Genomic DNA, 15,887 nt, shown 5'->3' on the forward strand with positions numbered 1-15,887 from the left:
TGCCTTTCATCCAGTTTATACCTATTCCTGCCCATTGCTATTGTAAACATAACCGAATTGTGGTCACTATCACCAAAGTGTCCACCTACCTTCAAATCTAATACCTGACCGGGTTCATTACCCAGTACCAAATCCAATATGGCTTCACCCCTTGTTGGCCTGTCTACATACTGTCAGAAAACCCTCCTGCACACATTCAACAAAAACTGAGCCATTTAAACTACTTGAACTATAGCATTCCCAGTAATACAGGGGAAGTTAAAGTCCCCCACAACAACTACCCTGTTACTCTTGCTCCTTTCAAGAATCATCTTTACTATCCTTTCCTCTACATCCCTGGAACAATTCGGAAGCCTATAGAAAACTCCCAACAGGGTGACCTCCCCTTTCCTGTTTCTAACCTCAGCCCAAACTACCTCAGTAGATGAGACCTCAAACATTATCTCAGCTGGTGTAATATTACCCTGGATTAACAATGCCACATACACCCCTTCTCCTCCCCCCACCCTTTACCATCTTCTTTGTTCTTGCTGAAACATCTGAATCCCAGAATCTGCAATAACCATTCATGATCCTCTTCTAGCCATGTTTCTGAAACGGCCACAACTTCGAAATCCCAGGTACCAACCCATGCTGCAAGTTCACCCGCCTTATTCCAGATGCTCCTGGCATTGAAGTACACACATTTCAAATCAACATTCTGATTGTTAGTGCCAATATCCTGATTGCGACTTTGTCAACTTATCCCTGACCTCAAATACCCTCAACCGCCTGCACACTGGAAGTCCAATTCAGGTTCCCATCCCCCTGCTGCATTAGCTTAAACTCCCCCGAAGAGCATTAACAAATCTACCCCCACCCCCGCCCCAGGATATTGGTTCAGGTGAAGGCTATCCGGTTTGTGGAGGTCCCACCTTCCCCAGAAAGAGCCCCAATTATCCAAGAATCCAAAACCCACCCTCCTGCATCATCCCTGCAGCCACATGTTCAGCTCCACTCTCTACATGTTCCTTGCTTCACTAGCATGTGATACAGGCAACAAACCAGAGACAACAACTCTGTTTGTTCTCCCTCTAGGCTTCCATCCTAGCTCCCTGAATTTCTGCCTTAGATGCCCACCTTTCTTCCTACCTATGTGGACAAGACTGGGGCTTCTCCCCCTTCCTCTCAAGGATCCCAAAAACATGATCAGAAACATCGTGGCATCTGAGAGGTGACACGCCAATCGTGAGTCTCTCTCGTTTCCACAAAACCACCTATCTGTCCCCCTACCTATGGAGTCCCCAATGACTAAAGCTCTGCTCCTCCACCCCCTTCCCCTCTGAGCAACAGGGACAGAATCTGCGCCAGAGACCTGTGCCCCATTGCTTACCCCTGGTAAGTCATCCCCCTCAACAGTATCCAAAACAGTATACTTGTTGTTGAGGGGAACCACCACAGGAGAGTCCCGCACTGCCTGCTGGTTCTCTTTCCTACTCCTGATGGTAACCCATCCACCTTCTTCATGTGGCTGTGGAGTAACTACCTCCCTGTGACTCCTCTGAATAACCCCTTCCATCTCCCGAATGATCCGAAGTTCATCCAAACTCTGATTCTAAAAGATGAAAGACTTAACAGCAATCTAGGTTTGTTCAATATATCATTTTAATTGCATGACATTGTGATCTTTTGCTATAAATTCTGTGTCTTATGATCCTGCCCCACTAGTTACCTGATGAAGGAGCAGCACCCCAAAATCTAGTGCTTCCAAATAAACCTGTTGGACTATAACCTGGTGTTGTGTGATTTTTAACCTCTTATAATTAGTATTCACTTCTTACATAAACATCCTTCTTATATTTTCACTGTTTCTATACCAAGTGCATCGTAATCTGCCTTTTTGCCAGCTTTTGTCATGCAAACCATTTCTGTCAACTGATGATATCTGAAGAAAGTATAACTAACAATTTTTTTTTCCCTACATTTGCTACTCCAGAGCCTACATGAAATGGCTGATATGTGATATTACTTAATCTAATAGTTAGTTGACATTATCCAACCATTGATTGATTGATTGTCACATGAATCAGAGTACAATGCAATGCAATGCTTTGATTATTAGCAGTACAGGCACAGCATATAAATGATCATCATAAGATTAGATTAGATTAGATTACTTACAGAGTGGAAACAGGCCCTTCGGCCCAACAAGTCCACACCGCCCCGCCGAAGCGTAACCCACCCATACCCCTACATCTACATCTACCCCTTACCTAACACTACGGGCAATTTAGCATGGCCAATTCACCTGACCTGCGCATCTTTGGACTGTGGGAGGAAACCGGAGCACCCGGAGGAAACCCACGCAGACACGGGGAGAACGTGCAAACTCCACACAGTCAGTCGCCTGAGGTGGGAATTGAACCCGGGTCTCTGGCGCTGTGAGGCAGCAGTGCTAACCACTGTGCCACCTTGCCACCCAAACCCCTCATTCCTGATGTAGGGCTTCTGCCTGAAGCATTGATTCTCCTGCTCATCAGATGCTGTCTGACTTTTCCAGCACCACACTCAGACTCTGATCTCCAGCATCTGCAGTCCTCATGTTCTCCTATCAGACCATTGTAAGTAAAGATGTGCAGATCAGAGGTTGTAAAAAAACTTTGACAGAGGCATACAGGTTACGATTGCATTGAACATGTGCTAGGTGAGATCAACGTTAGCACGAGCAACGTTATTTGAAGTTAGAAAGTCCATTCGTCACTCTAATAATGGCCGGGAAGAAGCGGTTTCTGAACTTGCTGGTGTGTGTGTGTGTGTATGTGTGTGTGTGTGTGTGTGTGTGTGTGTGTGTGTGTGTGTGTGTGTGTGTGTGTGTGTGTGTGTGTGTGTGTGTGTACGCGTGTGCATGTCTAAACTTCTCTTTCTTTTGCCAGACGCAAGAGGTTGTAGGTGATTGTTACTGGGGTGTGATGGGTCTTTGATGATATTGGCAGCCTTTCCACAGCAATGAGCTGTGTAAATGGAGTCCATGGATGGGAGCTAACAGCAATCTCCATCAATCATGATTTAATCAGAGACACTTTAATCAGGCTTCCTACCCTCACAGTACCTGCACTGTCACCATCCACCTTCCCCTCCCTGCTAGCTAGGTTGGAAACTTTGGGGTTTTGGGAATTTAAGCTCATCACTGGGGAAAAGACTCATGATTTTGAAATACATGACTGTTCCCACTTGCTGTAATCAGTACTTCATTGAAGATTTCGGATGGTGTAGGTCATCAGCCGGGGTTGAATCCACTGATGCGGTAGGACGCGTATTGGATTTATCGGGTGAGTACTTGGTTTTCTCTACGTTTTGCGAGCCGGATTTCACCTCAGGATCTATCTGAAGCCTTGCAGTGTCGGTTGGGTTGGCGATCTTCAGAGGTTGTTAGTTCTTAGGTCTGCTAGTCGTGAATGGTTGCTGCTGGTTCCCCTGGTACAGAACAGGCCTGTAGGTTTCGGAATTGCAGTTGGGATGCCCTTCCGGATTTAGCTCTTGGAAATAGCTGCTGGAATTAGCTGTTTGAATTCTCCTTCAGGGGATGACTATTTGGAACAACACCTGGGAATAACTGCCAGCGGATAGCTCTCAGAGAGACAACTGTTTGATATGCCTCTTCTGGAGATAGCTGCGGGAGTTGCTCTCAGGGAGAGGTTGGGGCCTGCAATTCTGGTCTCCTTCTTATCAGAAGGATAGTGTGAAACTTGAAAGTGTTCATAAAGGATTTACAAGGATGTTGCCAGGGTTAGAGGATTTGAGCTATAGGGAAAGGCTGAATAGTCTGGGGCTGTTTTCCCTGCAGCATTAGAGGCTGAGGGGTGACCTTTTAGAGGTTTATAAAATCATGAAAGGCATGGACAGGATGTGGTGGAGGAGTCCAGAACTAGGGGGCATAAGTTTAGGGTAAGAGGGGAAAGATGTAAAAATGACGTAAGAGGCAACTTTTTCACACAAAGGGTGGCGCATGTACGGAATGAGCTGCCAGAGGAAGTGGTGGAGGCTGGTACAATTACAATACTTAAAGACATCTGGATGGCTGGATGAAAAGGAAAGGTTTATTGGGATATGGGTCAAGTGCTTGCAAATGGGACTAGATTAATTTAGGATATCTGGTCGGCATGGGTGAGCTGGACCGAAGGGTCTGTTTCCATGCTGTACATCTCTATGACTCTATGCCTCTATTTTAGTTGCAGGTCTCTTATCTTTGTGCCAAATCTGTGCTTATTATTGTTACTGGCTTCCTGACTGTTAAAAGCATGTGTAAATGCATTTTAATTGAGGTTGATATCTCTCTGAATGAACATTGATTGAAGTTGAATGTCTGGTATGTGTACGGGTTCCATAATGCCTGGGTTGGGAGTAGCCTGCTGTGTAATAGTTTCAGTCTAGAATGTTAGATCTGGTTGATTGTTCTTTTAGAGTTGAGGTGTGAATTGGATTTTCAGGTTGAAAAATGGTTCCAGACAGCTATCTCTGTGCCTGTGTATTTCTCCCCGAGCTCAGCCCAACTGCCACCCCGTTCTTTAAAAAAAGTTTTGAAAAATCCCCTTTGCTCAATCCTACATTTTGCAGGAATTATGAGCCACATGACTGGAGGATAGTCTTTCAAACATAGTAACCACCAACTGGTTTAAAATTATGGCTGAAATGTGGATGATATTGTAGACTGTACAGAAATAGGGTACCGTCATTAAAAGGGGAGATGATGGCCAAGTGGTATTATCACTGGGCTATTAATCCACAGACCCAGGACCTAGGTAACATTCTGGGGACCTGGGCTCAAAATTCACCACAGCTGATGGTAGAATTTGAATTCAATAAAAAACTGGATTTAAGAGTCTAATTATGTCTATAAATCTGTTATCAAATATGGGAAAACCCATTTTGTTAACTTATCCCTTAAGGGACGAAACTGCCATTCCTATCTAGTCTGGCCTACATGTGACTCCAGACCCACACCAATGTGGTTGACTCTTAACTGCCATCTGGGCAATAAATGCTGGCTGAGTCAGCAATGTCCTAATTTGTTAATGAATAAAAAAGAAATATAGAAAATAGGAACAGGAAGAGACCATTCAACCCTTCAACTGCTATCTCAGGCATGGCACTGGCCAGCATAACTTGCTTCTTCTAGTTAAACTGCACTTGGACATTCAGGGTGTAGAGTTATTTCCCCCTGTAGGACAACTGAATTTTCACATATAGGCCTGGATTTTAACTTCTGAGAAGGGTGAATTTTGAGTTTGATATTCCCTGGCTCGCTGAATTTCCTTTGGAAAAAAAAAAGAGATTTGAGTAATGGGATCATTGTTCTTAGGGTTGAGGAATGCTTGGATAAAGGGGAGTTGCCTGCAGCTTTCAGGTTCATCAAGAGCAACTTCACCGCAAGAAGGGAACTCTGACCTCTGTTTCACACTGAGGTTAAAATGAGAGAATTGCTCCCTGAACATTCTCAGCAAATAATACCCCTTACTCAAACTCCTTCTCCTTAGACTTCTTCACAGCCTACTTCCAGCAGTATGTTCTGTTGTTTGTTACCACTGTTCGTCCTACTATCCATGCTGTATTCCAAGAGGGATCATGTCTGACAGAATCATCAAAGTCAAGACAACATCTGTCAGCAGATATCACACCATTCCATGCACACAGTACAAACTTGAACAACTCTGGAAACTACCTTACACTTCCACAATCAAAGCGAAGGCCAAGCGGTTCAGGTGCCCTCTCCTCCACCTAGTTTACTGCATTCGATGCTTCCAATGTGGTTTTCTGTATATCGGTGAGACCAAGCATAAACTGAGGGAACGTTTCGCTGAGCATCTCAAAGAATATAAGAACATAACAACGAGGAGTAGACCGTCAGGCCCTTCTAACCTGCTCCGCCATTCAATAAGATCATGGCTGACCTTTCCTTGGACTCAGATCCACTTACTCGTGCACTCACCGTATCCCTTAATTCCTTTTTGTTCAAAAAAATCTATCTTAGCTTTAAAAACGTTTATTGAAGTAGCGTCAACTACTTCACTGGGCAAAGAATTCCATAGATTAACAACCCTCTGGGTGAAGAAGTTCCTTCCCAATTCAGTCCTAATCTGCTCGCTCTAATCTTGAGGCTATGCTCTCTTGTGCTAGTTTCATGTGCCAGTGGAAACATCCTTTCTACTTCTATCCTTTCTATTCCCTTCATAATTTGATACATTTCTATAAGATCGTCTCATTCTTCTGAATTCCAATAAATATAATCCCACTCTACTCAGGTTCTCCTCATAAGTCAACCCCCTCAACTCTGAAATCAATCTAAGTGAACCTCCTTTGTATCCCCTCTAGTGCAAGTACGTCCTTTCTTAAGTAAGGAGACCAAAACTGCACACAGTACTTCAGGTGTGGCCTCACCAGCACCCTATAACTGCAACATAACCTCCCTGCTTTTAAACTCAATCCCTTTAGCAATGAAGTACAAAATTCCATTTGCCTTCCTAACCGCTTATTGTACCTGCAGACCAACCTTCCGTGATTCATGCACAAGGATACCCAGATCCCTCTGCATAGCAACATGCTGCAACTTCTTGCCATTCACATAAAAGTCCTTTATACTGTTACTCCTACCAAAATGGATGACCTCACATTTATTAATATTGTACTCTATCTGCCAGACCTTTGCCCACTCACTCAAGTATCTATGTTCCCCGCAAAGTTTCACAGTCCCCTGCACACTTTGCTCTGCCACTCATCTTCGTGTCATCTGCAAACTTTGATACACTACATGTGGTCCCCAACTCCAAATCATCTATATAAATTGTGAATAATTGTGGTCCCAACACCGATCCCAGAGGTCCACCGGTAGTCACTGATTGCCAGCCAGAATAGCACTCATTTATCACCACTCTGCTTCCTGTTAGTCAACCAATCCTCTATCCACACTAATACTTTACACATAACACCATGCATCCTTATCTTATGTAGCAACTTGTTGAAGGCCTTTTGGAAATCTAGGTACACCACATCCACTGGGTCCCCGTTGTCCACCTTGCTCGTAATATCTTCATAGAATTCAAAAAGGTTTGTTCAGCATGACCCGCCCTGCATGGACCCATGTTGCATCTACAAAATGGGATAATTTCTATCGAAATGCCTTGCTAGGCCAGCAAGGGCCAGCCTGATCTCCCGGTCACTGCACATTTCAATTCCCCTTCCCACTCCCTCTCTGACATGCGCATCCACGGGCTCCTCCATTGCTACAGTGAATCAGACCACAAATTGTAGGACCAACATCTTATTTTCCACCTGGGCAGCCTACAGCCTGGACGACTCAACATGAAGTTTTCCAATTTTAAATAACCTTGCCACCCCTACCTCCCCCTTTCCATCCCAGCTACAGACCATTCCTTCCAGCTACCAACCGGATTCGGTCTTCCCATCGACCAACGAGGTCATACCCAGCACCTGTATTCACCTATCACTACTTCACCATTCTGCCCCTCTTCCCAGCCAAGCCTCCCCCACCTCTCTTTAACTGCAGCTCCGCTTACTCCCACCTCCATTCCTGAAGAAGGATTATACCCGAAACATTGACTTCTCCACCTCCTGATGCTGTCTGGCTTGTTACGTTCTTCCAGACTCCTGCTTGTCTACTTTGGATTCCAGCATCTGCTGTTTTTTTCAATAAATAGGAATGAATCAGCAACTAAGCTGTGAGGAATTGTTAGTCCCTTTAAATAAAAGTGGTCGACGCATGTCACACCTATTTGATTTATTACTATTATCACGTATCAAGATGCAGTGAAAAGTATTGTTTTGCATGCTATACGGGCAAATTATAACTTAATAACTACATCAGGGTGATAGAGCAGAATGCAGAACCTAGTGTTATAGAAAAGTTTCAGAGAAAGATCAACCTTAATTTGAGAGATGCTTTTAGAAGTCTGATAACAGTGGGGAAGAAGCTGTTCTTGAATCTTTTGATATGTGTTTTCAAACTTTTGTATCTTTTGCCCAGTGGAACAGGGTGGTGTGGCAGGGGTCTTTAATTATGTTGCCTACTTTTCTGAGGCAGTGGAAAGTATAGACAGAATGAATGGATGGAAAGTTGGTTTGTGCTATGGACTGCGCTATGTACACAATTCCCTGCAGTTTCTTGCAGTCTTGGGCAGGGCAATTGCCATAGCAAGCTGTGATGCATCTGGATAGGATGCTTTCTATGGTGCATCTATAAAAATTGGTACGAATCACTGTGGACATGCTGTATTTCCTTAGCCTCATGAGGAAGTAAAGGTGCTGCTGTGTTTTCTTGACTGTAGCATTGACATAGATGGACCAGGACAGATTGTGGGTGATATTTACTCCTAGGAACTTGAAGTTCTCAACCATCTCCACCTCAGCACCATTGATACAAACAGGGGCATGCCCTCCACTCCACTACCTGAAGTCAGTGACCAGCTCCTTCATTTTCCCTCTGACATTGAGGGGGAGAGATGATTGTATTTACATCATGCTACTAAGCTATCTCTTTCCTGTACTGTCTCGTCATGATCTATGTTCCAACCTAATGCTGAACATGTGTTAAAGATACCACATTCGATGGACCGTTGGGCTCCAAAATGGCAGTGCAGGCGTCAATCAGCATTACACACTGAGTATACCATCTGCCAGCTATGAATTGCAGTAGAATACCTCCAGCGCAATGTTAATGCCCTAACCAAAATAATGCCTGACCAAATGTGTGCACACTTGCTGAGGACTACACTTCAGGGTGAAACAAAACCTTTAACTCCAAACAATTGAATATACCTGAACTGAATTTCATTGCCTATGTGTACCCTTGCTGAGAAACTTGATATTGTTTGACTATGACTGATGAGTTTCTTTCTAGAGATTCACTAACAATTCAAATGTTCAGTTAGTCATTTAATTTCACAAATAAATCAGAGGAAAAATTGCAACTATTCAGTAAAGTGATTTAAAAGAGATTTGATTTGAAGTTTCTAGATTAAGAATTGATTTAAAATAATCTACTTAAACATTCATCATTCCTAATCATACTAGTTATTGCTGCAATACTCCCTTAATTTATTTATTCAATAATGAACTTAAATTATTCAAACTATCTTACTACTGAATGCCTAAAAATCCATTAACATACTCTTATTTCTTATTACTTTTTAATTTTTGAACTTGTACTAGAATTGCAGCTCAGAAATTCTTCATTCCAGAAGCTTTATCTTCAAATTTTCTTACTGGATTTCCTAATAGAAGTGATTTAACAAAATAACAATTGGAGTTCTTGACTTTAGTCTCACTCGATATAGGGATTGTGGAGCATTTTTCCCAGATACAGTAATGACCACGATGAGGTCTTAAACTGAAACTTCAGTTCAGTCTGTTTCTCATAAATCTTGTTGATTTCATACTAGGATCTGCCTCACAGTGTGTCTTTTTTTCCACTTAAGTGTTTACTAGTACATGTTCAGGAAATGATAGAGGATTTTTGGATAGGTCTCTTGTGGCAATGGTCATGTCTAAATCTCTAGGCTAGAAGATGGGCGGCACGGTGGCACAGTGGTTAGCACTGCTGCCTCACAGCGCCAGAGACCCGGGTTCAATTCCCGCCTCAGGCGACTGACTGTGTGGAGTTTGCACATTCTCCCCGTGTCTGCGTGGGTTTCCTCCGGGTGCTCCGGTTTCCTCCCACAGTCCAAAGATGTGCAGATCAGGTGAATTGGCCATGCTAAATTGCCCATAGTGTTAGGTAAGGGGTAGATGTAGGGGTATGGGTGGGTTGCGCTTCGGCGGGGCGGTGTGGACTTGTTGGGCCGAAGGGCCTGTTTCCACTCTGTAAGTAATCTAATCTAATCTAAAAGACCCAGTTTGTCCCAAGCAAGTTGTTATGGAGTATTTTAAGCAGTGCTATTATTACCTTTTGCAGTTCATTTACTGTTGGAATTTTGAAGTGGACTTTTATAGCACTTTAGAAGAATTCTTGGGAGAGTTTGTCAAAAGTTCATCAACATGTTTGCATTTATTCTCGCAAATCTCTGAGTATTTTACCTAAATAGTATGAAGCTGGCCACTGTACACTATAGGAGTCACCAGGAGAAAAGGGGTGATCGTTCACCAGCGGGTTGCGAGGCAATGCCCCTTCATCTGGATGAATGATGGAAGCAGGAGATCAGAGTGAGAAGAACAGCTACAGGAGAGACAGACAGAAGGAAGAGGAAAAAGGAGGATGAAATTTTCTCCTTTATTCCTGCAGTTAGAGTGTATTCCTCTCCTTTAAACCTTCTCCACTAGGACATCCTCTTGCAATCGGTCCCTTGCATTCTCTTGAGGTGACTGCGACTGAATAATGTGCCAGACCAGTTCGTACTTTACAATTGAAGTGCATGAGTGAAGCTAACATATACGGCTCCATAAAAAAATGCATCTAATCAGCTCTAAAGCACTGAACTTGTAGGTGTCTCAGTTGTAACAACTTCAGGTCCATTCAAATTACAATAATGAGCAATTAAGATCAACCATGACTCACTAAATCAAACTGCTGTAACTTAAGAGATTTAGTGCCTGTTTAAAGGTGGTACAGTGGTAGTGTTCCTATCCCTGGAGTGAGAGACCCGGATTCCAGTCCCACCTGCTCCAGAGGTGTATAATAGCATCCCTGAACAGGTTGATTAGATAAATAGGTTCAGTGTCTGTTTTAGGGCCCTCTTGTGGCCCACTGATGATATTTCTAACCCCGGACCAGAAAGCCTAGGTTCAATTCCATAATCCTGGACCAAAGACCTGGGTTCAAGTCCTAGCTGCTCCAGAGGAGTGTAAACAGTCTCTAAACAGGTTGCTTTGAAAATAATTTAGTGCATGTTTTGGGGTCCATGTAATGTCCCTACCTCTGAACCGCGAGGTCTGGGTTCAGGTCCTGGCTACTCTACAGGTGTGTAATAACATCTCTGAACAGGTTAATTAAAAAAAAGGTTCAGTGACTGTTTAAGCACTGTCTTGTAGCAATGTGACAGTTTTCGTAGCCCTGGAGCAGAAGGCCCAAGTTCCAGTCTGACCTACCGCAAGTGGTGTCATAACATCGCTGAACAGGTTCATTGGAAAAGCATGTGAAGTAAAAAATAATTCTTAAAAATCCAGGGCCTGATTTAAAGGAGATTTGTGATGCAGTGTTCCTATTCCTACCTTTGAACCAAGAGATCTGGATTCAAATGTCACCTGCTCACGAGGCATTTAATACTGTCTCTAATCAGGTAGATTATGGATTAAAAATATGTTTAATGGCTGTTTTAAGGGCTATTGTGGTGTAGTTATTATGCTCCTACCTCTGAGCCAGAGTATTGGGTTCAGGTCCCATCTCCTCCACTGGTGTGTAAAACACTTCAGAATAGGATAGTATAGAAAATCTCAAAACATTTTGAACATCAGTTTGCTTGATGTTTGAGAGGCTCCTGCAGCAAAATGGCAGTATCCCTACCTCTGAGCCAGATCTGCTCTGGATGTGTGCATAAATATCTCTGAACAGGTCAACTCAAAATATCTTTAGTGCCTAACTAAATTAATTGGCCTCTGCCCCACAAGTGAAGCCTTTTACTCCCACCTGTAAGCTGTGTCAATCCTTCAACTGACTTCATATTCGGTAAACACCGCGCTCACAAAATAGGACTATTCATAACAGAAGGAAAATGACTCAAACCATTTATTCAGGTTTTTTCACACCAATGGAATATGTCACCATATATGACATAGACACTGATGTGTGAGCAAGGGCATGGGAAATGGTGAGGCTGGGGAGCAGGTTACACAGGGTTTCTGACCATCGTTACATTCTTGTCACTTTGAACTACCTCAAGGCAACATGATGTTGCCTTGAGGTGTCCCTCAGCTGTTACTGCTGACATTTGTCATTCAGCCCTCTTTGATCTCCATTGCAAGGCTAAAGCCAAGCAAAAACAGAGGAAGATGAAGACAATTCATTCATTCAAATCTTGCAAGTACCAACTATGAAAACACCTGCCCAGGAAAATCAAGCTCTGAAGGGCTTGCAAATGATAATTCTTAGAGCAGAACTGGGCAGGAGTATGGAGGGGCACAACAACTCAAGACCCGGTTTCCTACAGGGAGGGGAGCTGAATTCCCAGTTCAGCTGCAGAATAACAATTTCTAAAAATCAGCCCAAAAACAAATACAGGACTGCAAAAAAAAAGCAAGGTATGTGGGAGTGGGAATCTTACTTGGCTGTTTTTTTTAATCAAATCATTGATTCTTTTTTGATCATTGATATGAAATCCTCTGAACAACATTTTAGAAATGTGCTTACTCTGTGATTTTGGAAAATTCATGCAAATTAATTTGACAAGACCCTTGTTTCCCCCATGCCTTTTCACCTGCAACAAACACGACCACATCATCTGTTAATCTGGGACCTTGGTGATAGTATTTCTTTGAAGAATGTAGTCAGCTGTAACTGCAGTATAAGTCAAATTATACGTTCACTTTTCTTTGAAGACGATCTTTAAACTCCCTTCCTAACAGCTCTGCGGGTGTCACCACGTCCCAAGTTCAAAAAGTACAGAAGTTCAAAAAGGCAGAGAATTTGAGTTGAGCAAAACATCCTTTGAGATCCACATCCCGTGAATGAATAAAAGAATAGCAAGATTCCTGCTCATGTCTTTCCTCCTTAATGCGAAAATCGCTGGTAACAAGCAGGAATGGCATTGGCATTTCACCTGCGATATACTGAGGCATCAATCACAAAAAATTATGTTCTCTATGAATCCATGCTGGGGACAAGTAAATATTGCTCCCATTGAACGAGTTAATCCTTCGCTACCGTAATGACAAACAATCTTAGTACAATGCTAGTAAATGCTTCAGAAGCGCAAAATGAATACTTCTTTATTTGTTATTAGTAATGCAAATTCCCACAGCAGCTAATGTATCTTCCAGGTTATTGAGGAATCATAAATACTGCATGTAATATTAAAAGAAATATGATAAGTAACACAATTAAATTCAGGTAATGCAGTGAACCCAAAACACTATAGTCAGATTAAGGAATGTTTTAGAGTTGTTAACTTTTTAATGAAGGCCATTAACAGTGTTAATAACCAAACTAGCCAGCAATAAATTTATAATAATTTATTGATAAAACTGATATTGTCCCAGTACGAGCAAATAACTTTCTCAATGATTATTTTTAATAAGGATTTATACATTGACAGAAGTTATAAGCTTTTCAAAAAAAGTAAAAGTCTCTTAAAGGCATTCTACAGATTTGTGGGAAACATTGCTATGATCGAAAATTGTAAGATGTTGCTCTCAAATTTTTTTTTGATTCATCTGTGGGATGCGGGCATCGCTGGCTGACTGGCCAGCATTTACTGCCTGTCCCTAGTGCCACTGAGAAGGTGGTGGTGAGCTGTCCTCTTGAACCGCTGCAGTCCACTTGTTGTGAGTCGACCCACAATGCCATTAGGAAGTGAATTCCAGGATTTTGACCCAGTGACAGTAAAGGAACAGCAATATATTTCCAAGTCAGGATCATGAGTGGCTTGGAGGGGAATTTGAAGGTAGTAATGTTCCCATGTATCTGCTGCTCTTGTCCTTTTAGAGGATGTGGTCTTGGGTTTGGAAGGTGCTGTTTGAGGATCTTTAGTGAATTTCTGCAGTGCATTCTTGAAGATAGTATATACTCTGCTACTGAAGGGCATGAATGGTGGAGGGCATGAATGCTTGTAGTGCCAGTCAAGTGGGCTGCTTTGTCCTGGATGGTGTCAAGCTTCTTGAGTAGTTTTGGAGCTACACTCATCCAGGAAAGTGGGGAGTATTCCAGCACACTCCTGATTTGTGCCTTATGGATGGTGGACAGACTTGGGGGGAGACAGGAGGTGAATTATGTGTCACAGTATTCCTAGCCTCTGATCTGCTCTTGTAGCCACTGTGTTTGTGTTGTGAGTCTAGTGGAGTTTCTGGTCAATGGTAGCCCCAAAGATGTTGGCAGTGTGGGATTCAGTGATAGTAATTGAATGTCAAGGGCGATAGTTAGACTGTCTCTTACTGGTGATGGTCATAGCCTGGCATTTATGTAGTGTGAATGTCACTTGCCACTTGTAAGCCCAAGCCTAGATATTGTCCAGATCTGGTTGGAATTTCACTTGAATTTCAGAAAGATGGTATCAAAGTCAATATGCTTCATTCTTTCGACTAGCATTTTTGGCCAGTGCAGATTAGGTGTGCAGGTAACCATTCCACACAGAAAACTTCTGTTCCATTCAGTACCATTGCAGGAATAAACCCATCCTTTTTGCAATTTTGTTGAAGTTTGTCCTATTCCGATAGAAAACATAACTAATGGCAATTCAGTGACATCATGAAACAGGTGGGACTTTTAGATTCAAATTGGCAACCAAAAAGGAGAACAGCCATTCAATGTTCCTTTTGAAATTGAAGTATAAATAAACACAGACATTGAAAAACCACTTCAAAGAAAGAATTACTTATTTCAAGATAATCGTGATGTCATTAAAAAAAATCACACTTTCTTCTGTTGTTATGTCAACATCTCATGCTGATCTAAGTACATTAGCTACTCTTGGAGTTCGGTTAAGCATTTATAATGAAGCCATCTGGCACCCCTATCAGAAAAAGCTATTTTTGTATTGATTTATAAAAGACTAAAATGAAGGAGTAAATGAAATAATTTTACAATGATGATATAAGTCACTGTGGTTGATTGATACTTTCAGGAATTTGTAAGCTCTGAAGATGTTTTTAAAGTTGGTTTCCAAAGCTTCACTTACATTGTCACTTTCAGGACCACTTCAAAGATTTTCCAAATTTCATTGGCTCTGTACATGGTGGAGTTTGTGAGTCTGGGTATGGGGAATGCATATGGGGCATTGAAGGGCTAGGGTGGGTGATACTGGAGGGGAAAGAGAAGACATGGAGGCAATGAAGGGGTTGAGGTGTTAAGGGTTGAGGACCTAAAACATAATTACAACTCAGCCAACTTATAGTCAACACAGATAGATAGCTTGCCAGGCTGGCCATAGAAATGATGTAGATTTCTCAGCCTCTCAACGTTATTGTGCTTTTTAAGGGGATCGCGGCTAATCTGTCACCTAGTTCCACTTGAAGACAGGAACTAACTAAAGAAGAAGTACTTACAGAATACAATGTCGTGGTATACCGTTTTTGGAACCAGTGATCTCTGCATGCGCAGAACACACAGGCATGGTACCCTGCGCGTGGAAACAGCGATCTATGTGTGCGCATGCGTAGAACACAAAGGCGTGGTGCGCTGCTCGTGGAAAAGCGATCACCTTCTGCGCCTGCGCAGAACAAACCGGTGATTTCTGCAGACATGCGCAGAACACAAGAAACTGTCTTGTTGACACGTCATTGAGATTTGAGGCTATAAAAAAACTGCTGTACCTGTTCGGGTAGAGATGGTATCGTCAAGTCCCGTTGTTCAGGTCAGAATCACGCTGCCCCTCCCAAAAGCTTTTGGTTTAATAAGTTTGATTGACTTACTTCTAAATTTTGCGTTTTATTAATTTTACTACAACACATCTACCTGTCCTGGATTAGTATCCCTTAAATTAAGATGGCATCTAATCCATTTTGACGGAGTGTGTGTTATGGTGTCTATAGAGACCAACAACTTTACAAATAATCTTATTTCTAGTTATTTACTGAAAGGATGATTTCAAATGACATGAAATGTTGAGGTAAAAACAATGACTGCAGATGCTGGAAACCAGATTCTGGATTAGTGGTGCTGGAAGAGCACAGCAGTTCAGGCAGCATCCAAGGAGCTTCGAAGCTGCCTGAACTGCTGTGCTCTTCCAGCACCACTAATCCAGAATGAAATG

At 42.5% G+C, this 15,887-nt stretch overlaps 1 long non-coding RNA gene across 1 annotated transcript in view; it reads right to left on the reverse strand.

Annotated features, from left to right (window-relative positions):
• The window catches only part of LOC140463024 (uncharacterized), a 53,630-nt gene extending 38,348 nt beyond the window's left edge, over positions 1 to 15,282 (reverse strand). Inside the window, exon 1 of the long non-coding RNA XR_011954577.1 lies at positions 15,181 to 15,282. This is a non-coding gene — a long non-coding RNA (uncharacterized lncRNA). The remainder of the gene's footprint in view (positions 1 to 15,180) is intronic.
• Positions 15,283 to 15,887: the final 605 nt, after the last annotated feature.

This window comes from Chiloscyllium punctatum, chromosome 3, assembly GCF_047496795.1.
Source record: "Chiloscyllium punctatum isolate Juve2018m chromosome 3, sChiPun1.3, whole genome shotgun sequence".
Classification (NCBI taxonomy): Eukaryota; Metazoa; Chordata; class Chondrichthyes; order Orectolobiformes; family Hemiscylliidae; genus Chiloscyllium; species Chiloscyllium punctatum.